General features: G+C 36.9%; 1 protein-coding gene across 1 annotated transcript in view; it reads left to right on the plus strand.

Moving 5' to 3' along the window:
- The window catches only part of Eip75B (Ecdysone-induced protein 75B), a 111289-nt gene that overhangs the window by 17346 nt on the left and 81339 nt on the right, over positions 1-12604 (plus strand). The gene's annotated exons all lie outside the window — the stretch shown is intronic.

The raw sequence follows: 12604 nt of genomic DNA on the forward strand, positions 1-12604 counted from the left end.
AAGTTTATAATCTTAGGGGTTTACCTATGAAATTGCCGTTTTGAGTGGAAAATTTAAAGATACAAGATTTCAGTTAATAATTGCATTTTTAAGAACAACAGTTTATAAAGTTTTGTGTGTAAACTACACATGAATAATTAAGCTATGAAAATGCAAAAAAAGATTCATCAAATGGTGACAAATCGTTATGAATTTAAAGTCAAACGATTCCATAATTTGCCTAGTTAGAAACACAATTTGTATCATCTGAATATGAATAAAAAGTTGCATGAACACCAAGAGGATTACGCCGTTTACATTAATTCATTATACAGTTTCTGTAATGAAGCTTTAAAGGGCGATGAACTGCGGAGTAAAAATAAAGAGCACAAATGCAGCACGTATACCGAGGCAGTGGGCTTCACTCAGCCCACGCGGCGGCCTACTACACGTGACTCAAATTCGTGACATTCATAAACACCACACGTCAACATCTGCATAATGTCCTTTGTGCAAATTTTGCGTGGATACATTTCTGTGATTTATATCACCATTTAGGGCTTGCGGGACGACCTTGGCCGAAGAACTCATGTGGGTGACTCGTCGCAAAAATAAAATTGGTGCGAATAAACTGCTGTAGGACGGTCGAACGAGTCGTATGCAAGGAGCGCTCATTGTTGTACGGGCTCTGACGACATAGCAATTTACAAACAATGGTCTGAAGTAGTCCTTTTCAGCATGCAATAGTTTTAGGACAAGAAGGGTTGTGTGGCGAGCGAACCTTTGGTACCAGGACAGCAGAGCAGGCGAGGTGGTCGTGGTATCGCGGCGTCAGCGCGAGGTGCCCTTGCCGCTCATGTAGTTGCAGAGTGCACGCTTGACACACGCTCATTTGCACATTTGCATTGTATGTCGCTGCATTACACTGCACGCAAAACTTTACAAAGCTAACAAAATACTGAAAGGCCCTAGTATATTAAATTAATATCTTCTCAACAGCAGTGATCATATTTTTTATCTTCTAAATAAAATTAATACGTGATTAAACTTTTGATTTTGGTTTAACAATATTTATTAGAAGAAAACACCCTTTTTAATATTGACAGTTATTTATTTTACTTTTACTGCCATATACTCGTATAACTCCTATAGAGTCTTATGGCACGTACTCGTAGAAGAGACAGTTGAAGATTTCTTTTAAATTTTGGTTTGTTAGCTCTAGGGGGATATGTTTATTTTTATATTTATTGATAACTATTTAGAATCATACATTTCATAAAGGTAATGGTTTCATAATGATATAAACCTTCAATTTGTATCGAAAACAGTACTAAATTTCAGCCGCTTGTACTGCGCTACATGCATATCGGCAAAGCGCATGAGCCTACTACCACATTGACAATACAACCATACACACATTGAAATGTACGTAACACGATCATACGTTGTTCAGACGTCACCAATTCACCAGTATTACCCTTTTGATACACACATCCATGCAATATAGCCGTCTCTTGCGCACTCGTGAGCAAAAATATCTCTGTCGAAGTGCATATAAATGCACCGCGCCATTTTCTTGGCACGTACGAACTCTTCGACTGTCCTGCGAGCCTGGTACATTATAGTGAAACCTCGACTCACGATTACAGTACTTGTACCACATTACCTTACCACATAGCTTGAGCACTACTTTAGAAGAATAGCACCGAGCATTAATTATTATGATTTGAATAATGTGTGAACTTTGAGATACCTTCTTAATTTAAGATTTTTATTATAGATGTAATTGCGTAATGAATGGTTTCATTATTTTAATGATAAATTAAAAATAAGCAACTTAAAACTTTCAGGAGGAAATAAAACATAATTAAATATAGTTTTTACATACACATTGTGTGTATTACACAATCACCACTTTTCACTATGTTATTTCAAGCCAAAACTGTAATTTAGTATATTTTTTCATTTGAGAGTCTTGTCGGTATATATAAAATAACTAGCTTTCCGCCCGCGGCTTCGCCCGCGTGGAATTTTGTCTGTCACAGAAAAACTTTATCGCGCGCGTCCCTGTTTCAAAAACCGAGAAAAAAACTATCCTATGTTCTTTCCCGGGACTCAAACTATCTCTATGCCAAATTTCATCAAAATCGGTTGCGAGGTTTAAGCGGGAAAGCGTAACAGACAGACAGACAGACAGACAGACAGACAGAGTTACTTTCGCATTTATAATATTAGTTGGGAAAAACCGAGAAAAAAACTATCCTATGTTCTTTCCCGGGACTCAAACTATCTCTATGCCAAATTTCATCAAAATCGGTTGCGAGGTTTAAGCGGGAAAGCGTAACAGACAGACAGACAGACAGACAGACAGACAGACAGACAGACAGACAGACAGACAGACAGACAGAGTTACTTTCGCATTTATAATATTAGTTGGGATTATCTGATAACGACTCAATTTGCTTAACATTCCAAGCCATTCATCGAATATTATCTACTATACAAAAATGATATTGCAAAAAATGCGCGCACACGCATGTTCGGTTGCAAATGCACTTTAGTGCAACCGATTACCAGGGCAGCATTACACTTTAGGAGCTCTTTCTGCACGCCTCGTCGTGTATGAACGAACATGCAGCTTATGTAAACCACTTGGTTGCTCGGGATATTGTTATTATGCGTATGTTTGCAAACTTATTTATATACGGGTATAACTAGTAATACGCGTGAAAATAAGTAGTGCCCAATCAACCAAAACCTCATTATTGTGAAAATGTGTAATATAAAAAACGATTTTTGTTAAATGTACCTGGTCTAATATTAGGCACATAAAACAGATTTTCAATAAAACAGTGAAAATTACATAAAATGCAACACCTAACTATTTTGGTACTGTACTCCAATACTTTTGGAGTATCAGCTGCTGATACAAGCTATAGATATCAAAATATTTATTGTAGTAATCATGATAACACTTTTTCTAAATTACTCCCAAAATTAAAGTTTTTTTTCATACTACTCTATTTCAATTCACTTATTTTAGTTAAGTGTATGTTAGGCTCATGATACTAGTTAAGTAGGTATGTACTTCTAAGATTTTCATGAGTATACGAAATATAAGTTTGTGATAGGTAGGTACCCATACTCCTGACTCGATCAATCGATTATACGAAATCAATTTTGTATCATTGACTAAGATGATGTTGATGGTAGTATAGAAAGTATTGTAGAGCACAGCTGAACGAGAGTCAAACAAAGGTCGTCATTCATACTGCTGAAATGTTTTGAAAAACACACCCCGTCTTGAAACACCTACAGCCTAATTTGATTGAGATATCATAACACTCTCACTTGTACAAATATTTTTCTTTATTGTTTTTGAATTGATTGTAGTGATCATGAAGGCTATTATTTATTTGAAAACTCGCTACTGGTAAGAAGTATACAATTAGTACCTCTTGTAGAGTTATTTGAAGGTATTTTTCGTTTTCTTAGAGCATTGCGGAGGTTGATTGTGGCAAAAAAGCCTTTCTGTGAATGGTAATGTGAATGAAGATAACAGAGGCTGTGTGCCTGGTTTGAATTAAAATCGCGACAATTCCATACGTAATATTAAACGCAATTAAAGTCATTGAAAACGACGAGTGCTCTCGCTTTTACTGTATTCCAGTGTGGTGAGTCTAGCATGAGTACCTAACGCGTGTGGTAGTGAGCGTGGCACGTAATAGATGTTGCTTTCTAAGCAGTGAAGGTGAGGTGCACGGTTGGCGCATTGCTTGCAGTTCAAGTTTAGAGTTGCGCAGCGATAATTGCAGAGATCGTTGCACTTCTAACGCCCTGCGTCGGGGCAACGAACGCTCGCAGCTGCCCGGGAAATAGATCCCGTCCCGACTATTTCAGAGCACGCTCGCGCAGCTTAGACATTGCCCCTATGCGTTGCTTTTAACCGTCGCACTAACGACTTACCTGTAACGTGAGAAGCTAAAGAAAAAACGTGCTGCTAGTACTCACCGAATGAAAAAACGAATATGTAATATCAGATATCCCTGTGATCACTAGCGTTGTGGTCTGTCAATGCTAAAATAGTTTTAAGAAAACAACCTGAAAATAAACAACTAATAGTATGTTTAGTTAGTTGCAGTAAAATGATATGCCATATTCAAATATCGTTAATGATGTACGTAGTTACATCTGCCAACTCTTCAATGCTGCATGATCAGCAACCAATATTCTAGGAATTGTTTTGAAGAGTTAACAGAATCATTTGTAGACTAAACATCCCGCTGGCCTGCGAGCCGCGAAAGTTCCCTCAGAACATTTAGTCTTAAGCCGCATCTCTAGACGAATAAACGTCTCTTTAATTAAAAATTGTATTTTTTAAAAGACACTCCGGGCAGGCCACAACTTGACTGGCGCAGCCGGTAGGATTTCCGCGACGCGAAAACACTTAACTTCAGTGCGCGCCGGGCACTTTCTTGCTGCCTTAAACGGAAATCCACCGAACAAACAAATTTGTCAACTTGGAAAAGCCTCTACGACCGCACCTGGAGATTATTCGTCGGCAGACTCAACTTCGAGTGATGGGCAGTTTGTGAGTAGACCAAAATCGCTATTCCTTTCTATCCTGTCATATTCGATCCTAGATAAGTGTCTGAATCTAAAATTGCCTATTTTTCAAACATCAAAAGTAAGTAATTTTATTTTCTTTGTTAGTTTAAGTTTATGTGAAATTTTTGTGTGAAAAACCGTATTTGTGAAAGAGCGATCCTAATCACTTATATAGGTAATAAAATAAAAAATTATAGCCAAAGTATTAGATTTAGAACCCACAAAAGAAGATTTAAAAATTAACATTGATAAACTTTCCCAATTAAACAAATTAATCCACAGTAAATTTAGTGAACATTTTCTTTTTAATTTCGTAGAAATAGGTAAACAAGTAGATTATATGAAAAACTTAACTATAAGTAAACTGAGCCAAATTTCCCCGAATGTCAGAACTAAACGTGGCGTTATTAATCCCCTTGGTTCATTAATTAAAGTAATTACAGGAAATCTGGACAATGATGACGCAATTAAATATGATAGTTTGATTAAAAATATTCAAAAGAAACAAAATTCCGCTAACGACCGATTAACTTTAATAACGGAAACTGTTCAAGTCTTGGCTAACTCTACATTCCAATTAAATGACAGATTAAAACAATTAAATAAGGAAATTTCAGAATTAAGCAGTAATTTAAGTTCAAGCATTAAGAAAGAACATTTTGAAGTACAAATTATCAATACTTACAATTTATTTTATCATAACTTTCAAACGATTTACGCTAAATTAAGTGAAATCGAAACAAGTTTCGCATTAAGTAGATTAGGGATATTACATCAATCAATTATAGAATCCAGTAAGCTATTGAAATTATTAAAAAGCATTCATTCTACAGAAAAGTTAGTTTATAAACCTAAGATAGAGAACTTAGTTAAGATAGAGCAAACAATTAGTATTAAAGCATTTTCCAAGGAAAATCAAATTACTTACTTACTGGAAATACCAATTATAGACGGCGACACTTATATCTATTACAAACTGATTCCCTTACCTGTATTATCCCATGAATCCACCGTCGTCATTTTACCCAAATATCCCTACCTATTAGTGAAAGGGTTGAAGATCAAACTGCTCGACCAGCCCTGTGAAGAACTTGAAGAATCCAGCTTCCTCTGCAATCATCACGAGATGCTGCAGTATGTACGTGACCCGTGCATCACCGACCTGATGACGTACGTAGAGAACGTGACGTCATGCCAGCGTATACCTGTAGAAATTGAAGACACCAAAGTTCAGCCGTTACAGCCAAACAGATGGATCCTGTTCAGCAAGAATGAAGAAGTACTTACCAGAACCTGCACCAGCGAGATATTCCGGCAGAAAGTTAAAGGAACCTTCATACTTACCCTGGATGATCCCTGCGAAGTAAAAATCCTGGAAATAACCCTGAAAATGCATCAAATGAACACAGATAACATCAGCTACGAGAAATTACCATTAGTAAACTTACCTGCTCTACATCCAAGAAACGGAACACGAAAACCGGTAGACCTTCAGGGAGTGGACCTCACGGACTTGAAGCTTCTAACGGTAGCCCTCAAGAAAAGTGATAACAGTGAAAATGAAAGTGAAAAGGCCTTTATTGAAGTGCATAGTGTTAGTGTCTGGACTCTAGTAATTTACCTTATAATCATTGGAATTGTAATTTACTTAATAATTAAATATCGTGTAAAGATTACTAAAACGTGTAATCGAAGTTCTCCAGCTCTTCAAGCCGAGAACTTCGAACTTAAGGAGGGAGGAGTTACATCTGCCAACTCTTCAATGCTGCATGATCAGCAACCTATATTCTAGGAATTGTTTTGAAGAGTTAACAGAATCATTTGTAGACTAAACATCCCGCTGGCCTGCGAGCCGCGAAAGTTCCCTCAGAACATTTAGTCTTAAGCCGCATCTCTAGACGAATAAACGTCTCTTTAATTAAAAATTGTATTTTTTAAAAGACACTCCGGGCAGGCCACAACTTGACTAGCTACCTACGAGTAGTGTTCTCATTCGCAAATAAATTCGTTGTGCTTTTCTATTTATCATACGGATATCTAGTTAGAAGCTGCGAAAACTTAATCGAAAGTTTCCCGTAGAAATTAAAAAAAAAACCATGCTATGGCTGTGTGGCACTATCTTACTTTAACTTTAACAAACTTCAAAAATCTGTCAAACTCTATACAAAAACACCGGTTATTGTTATAGGCAGTGGCCGTTAAAGTAAGTTGGTGCACCTGAGCCTAAATGTTTAAATCACAATCAAAAGTTTATACAAATATTCATTATGCAATAACTAGTATTTGACTAGGCATACTTGAACGAATATTGTGGTAGGAATCGTTTATTAACCCAATTCAATCAGCGCTAACTGGTCATTTTCGCGTCAGAGTACATTGTGCGATCTCTAGCCGATCTATGGATAGCGCATATACTGCGGCCCACTTAGTAGCGCGAAGTTCAGCAGGGCGTTGCACTTTCGATGAGAATCCAGTGCGCTCGCGCAGCGCGCGAAAGTGATTCATAATGCGCGCTGAGCCTGCGCTGCGAGCTGTTGACATTACCCATTCATTTATGAGGATTCACTCTTTTTGCAATGTCTTGACGTCAGATAATAAGCTGCATTAAGCGAGTGCTTAAGATATGCACATTGATACAGTTTATGAATAGGTGAAATTGATTGCATCCAACATCGCAAGTAGAAGCTCGTAAAAATGGAAATAATTAATTGAATGAGTACTTTTGTGCAAATTACAAAAACTATTAAAAACAAACTAAACATAATTAAGTAGGTACCTACCTACTCCAAAAACTGTTAGTGTTGTATTCTTAGATCATCAATGATTTAAACAAAGTCTAGAAGAATATGTAAAGCAAGCGTTATAAATCTATGCAATTGAGGACGTTAGAGTCAAATTACTATGAGTAAGTGTTAAAAGTGTCGTCTAACTACGAGTATTCCTAAAGCCGTTCAAACTACCTATTTGAAAGACTGGTTCTCGATGCAAAAATAATCTAACGATTTTATTTTATGGCAGTAACTTGGATGTTAGAGCAAAAAAGATTCCTCGCTATATCTCGTTCCATGGTTATAATTCAGCGGGTGGTTGGCTTCGTATACTTATATAAGGAGTTGCTCGGTGGGAATGCTGGCAATAGAAAAAGTTGCAATGTTAGAAGTATCTAAGCTAGTCGGGTGCAGTGGCCGGCCAGTGCCAGTGACCCGCAGCGGCGTGCGCGCAGCCTCGTAGCGCGTTGCTACGGCGTGCTACGAGATACTAACCACGCGATTTCGTTGTTGTATTATTATTTTTTATCAAAAAGAAATCTAGGCGGTGATTGCAGTTGTTTTTAGACCACTTACAATTATATCTAAAAATCACATATTATTATATCTAAAGACTTTACGTTTAGTTAAAGTCAAGCTAAGGAAATAATCTAAAAAAAAAACCTTTTTTTGTATTTGTATTAATCTTTGTGGCAGAAACCAAAAGTTTATCCAAAAGCTGTTTCCTAGTGCCCGAGATAGGGATCCCAAACGACGTGATTTATGGTAATAGTTGTCGGAAAACTGAAGAGCAGCGCCAAAGGCTGTGTCATCACATCCCTCTCTAGGGAGGACCTATGACGTATCCTGCCTGATCGATACCGGGAATCCCTCTGAGTAGGCTGGTGCGATTACGATGACTCACTCCGCACTTGCTAGCCTAATAAAATGACTAAAACAATTGTCCTTTTACCGTTTAACCCATGACTTTTAGTGACCTGTTTCCAAAACCTTCAAGGTTTTAGATTCTTTGAATTTTTAAGGTTTCAACCGCTGCTTTTTTCGTCCATTCTATTTAAATTTATTTATAGGATACAGCATTGTGAAAGTTTTCCGAAAGAACAAGTAGGTACACGGGGTAATTATGGCGTAGAATTAGATCCAGTTCAAGCGTTCAATAACAACTTGTGGAAAGGGTTTGTTTTAAAATTTTAAAGTGAGATACTTATTTGTAATTCTATGTCGGGGAGCATACAATATGTACATAAATAAATGTGGAAAAATTCGTCGGATCAATGATTGGCAATACAGTGACCGGGGACTTGAGTTCGCACATTCACTCTTGTTTAATATTCTGACAATTTTATATATCGCTGTGGATGAAGATTTACATGAGAAATTCCAATGACTGTTGTTGTTTTTGTGTCCGACTTTGTTTTGAAGTTCAGCTCTTAACTTTGGTTTTATTTGAATAGATTCCGCGACGTAAAAAATAAATACGTCTTATTTGGATATCATATTACGATTAAAGTTTTTTGTATATAATAGTGTGTGCATATTGGATAATTTTGCAATATCGATTAATATTGCAGATAGATTATCAAAATAAGAAGTCGTTGCACTCGTAAATGTAAAATGCACTGAACTAACATTAGAAAGTGAAGTGAAAATCGTCCAATGAGGTGATACCTAGCCGTGGTCGTAGGAAATAGTGTAGAATTACCAGCACTGCTAATGTGCAGGCTGGTATTCCGGAAAACGGGAACCCTTCATCAGAGTAATTTAACCAGACCTTCTGGTGATTAGCGCGAACAACATTTTAAAATGTTATGCTATTCATTAATGCAGAAAATTATGCAGTAAAACAAGTGCTAATGTGATAAAAATGTGAGATCAAACTAAGGGATGTTTTCTGGTTCAATTATGTACAATTAATAGTGTAAAAACAGTAAATTTACATCTTACAAAGCTTTTTTTTTATAAATTAGAAACAGAAAATTAATTCAAAGAGTTTAGAAGTTATATGCTTAGATGAAAGTCCTTTGACATGCGCTGGTATAACAAGCATTCGAAATTGCCCTTATTTATTAATATTTCGTTCACGTAGGGACGGGCAGTAAAGATGATAATGGAGTTATGTTGCGATATCAATTCAGTGCAGGAGAGCGGGCGCGGTCGGTTTTTGCCGTCGGTTGCAAGTCGCATACAGATGCGCACCGCGACCGGGCGACGACCCGCCTGCCCGGAGGTTGACCCCGCACCTCCACAGCTGGACCCAGCTTACCTTAACCCAGCTGGAACTACAATTCTTTCCCATACGGGAAAAAATCAATCCGTGGGAAATCCATTTCCGTGATACGGGTCAATAGCGATGTGGAGGAATGTGGCCTACAATGGATAGTGGGGAATCATCACTCATCACAATATTATCATTATGATCAGTACAGGCTTATGTTATGTTATGTTTAATTTAAAAATTAAAAAGAGATGCATTCGTAAACTTGCAACTATTTCTAAAACTACTACATGCCTACCACCACCACTTTTACGCAGGTCAGTCCAAATCTCTATGATACAGTATACATACATACGTCCACCAATCAAACTAAATCCGTTCCACGAAAAGTTAAATTGTCTAGGGATACTCAAGTAAATTAAACAACTAAGAGGAGGTTGGAAGGATCTTTGGAATCCTAACTAGAATAATGTCTAAATTTCACTAAAGTAATTGAATTGAGTTGAGGATACCCATTAAGCCATTACCTAACTATTCTCAGTGCACACAGTATAATGAAATCAATTTAATTATTTTAGACGTTGACTTCATAAAGTTAATTGAAAATTAAATTAAATTGAATATCATTATTTTGGATAAATTACATCCATATGGGTTAGTAATATTAGCAATATTTTATTTTATTACAGACGATTGAGTTCATAATAAACGCGATTGTCCACCAAAAAAATCACAGAGAAAGTTTTCTCCGAAAATAATATGTCGGGGCCGATTGGGGATTCGACATGTGCCCTTGATGATATGTTTGGATGTGAGCGAGATATCCGAGTTGGAGCGGCCGCACACTTTCGACAAAAGATTAGGAGGCTTAGTGCGTCAAAAAAGTCTATAAAGATTTTAGTTCTTGAAAGTATCCGCTAGGGACGCTGTACAATCCGTCATACATTGAATGTACTTTTTTTTACGCAGTCGATATCGAATACGTTTAATATAAACTCACACTAAGCCCCCTGTAGTTTTATAATTCAACTATCTCATCATTAGTCCATAACTTATGAGCTATCCATTGACTTCCAGCGATAACGGTCCGTCGTTGGTACATCCGTTGATTTTATGCAATCTTAGAAAATTAATTACAGATGAAAAAGTACAGACGACAGCTTATCGAGGATCATTTGAGGACTTCAACAGCTTAAAATACTTACCCCCTTACTAATAAAACTTACACGCTCGTTGAACAGTGTTTTAAAGTGACGTTTAGTATGGAAATGTCATTTTAAAACAGTGTTCAGCAACTGTGTAACTTTTTATTAGTAAAGGGGTTAAAATCGTAAGAGACATTAAGCACATGAACGTATTAATTTATCTCATTAATTAAATAAACTACAAAGATTCGTTTACTTGTTTGATATTTGTTTAAAAAACACCACTAATTGCAAGAAATTAAAGAAGTCGTTCAATCCCTCCGAAATTCTATGAACAAACTATTATTATAAACGTATTATTTAATACGTAATGCTCGTATTTTGTGTAGTGACTCTACATTTTCACCAGACCGTTTAAACATCTTTTTGATTTCGTAGGTTCTCTTTATTCATTCAATTTCATTCATATAATTAATATAGTTTATTCTATTTACTTCACCAACTGAGATAATTTATTAATGATATTTTGTATTTTGCTGCTTCAATTGTCACATAAGCTACTCGTTGATATTACATATTAATATGTCATCAATGAATTTGATTGGCGGGGCACATAGCTCGTAGAGACGATGGCCGTTGGGGCAGAAAAGTTCTCGAGTGGCGACCACGACGACGGGCTGGAAGACGTAGCGTGGGCAGGCCTCCTACTAGGTGGACCAACGATCTCGTAAAGGTCGCGGGAAGAGCCTGGATGCGGGCAGCGCAGGACCGTGCATTGTGGAAAGCCTTGGAGGAGGCCTTTGTCCAGCAGTGGACGTCATTTGGCTGAAACGAACGAATTTGATTAATATAGTCAGTTAACTACATGATTTATTATTCCGAGTGAACTATTATGCAAATATGAAGTTGTTAAGAGAAATACATTGTCTTGACTCTAGTCGTAATTGGGTAATAGGTCTGTTAGTGTGCGGCTGCGTACACAGCGAGATAGGCAGTGCGTGTGTGTGAGTTCGTCGGCCGCGGCCAAGGCCCGCTCGGTCAGGGACGCAGTATCTAACACGAGTACCTACCTATCGGCTATCTCGCGTTAGTATGGAATAGAATTATGTAATATGTATACTATACGTATAGACAGAAAAATATATAGACTGCCTCTTAAAGACGATAATCATAATGATAGAGGATAATAGATTTATTAATATTCGATAGAAATAACTGCAAAATATTGAACACAGCGTACAAAATGTAGAAATATTCTCATTCAAGGTGCCAAACTAGTTACTGTCTATCACCCACCCCTATAATACTTTTCACACTTTACGACATGCCCTGTATAATGTAGGTATGTAAAGTTCAATGGAACCTAGAAGGTTTTCTTTCTCAAGTTTCCACTCCGACTATCGTACTCAGATATAAATAGGGCAAGCGTTAAACAGTTTTCCGCACCCCTGTTTAAAGGGAGGGTAGATTTTTCTTTTAATTTTACTGTGTGTGGTAATATCAAAACTTATCTTCCTTGTTATTAAACTTTCGGTGATTTTGAAGGAATGGTTCAAGAGTAGAAAATAATACAATATTTAGATATTGAGCAACTTTACATAATATTATATCTGAAAAATATTTATTAACAGAGCTAACAAAACTCAATTACGTGTCACTACTGTTATTAATAATACATTATAAAAAAACTTGATGTTCTTCTAAAAGATTTCATTACAACGATTCACTGTGTAAAAACATTCCTTTCTTAATTAGCGTAAGAATAATCTCCATTTAAAGTACGCAGGAATGTGTTCCCTTTTCTTGCGCCGTATTGCGTTTCTTTTGAGGCACTTGGCAAAGGCGTATAGAGCTACAGTGCCAGACTACATTGTGGACGATTGCCCTCG

This window comes from Ostrinia furnacalis, unplaced genomic scaffold (genome assembly GCF_004193835.3).
Source record: "Ostrinia furnacalis isolate ACB-3 unplaced genomic scaffold, ASM419383v2 OfSCF3000, whole genome shotgun sequence".
Taxonomy (NCBI): Eukaryota; Metazoa; Arthropoda; class Insecta; order Lepidoptera; family Crambidae; genus Ostrinia; species Ostrinia furnacalis.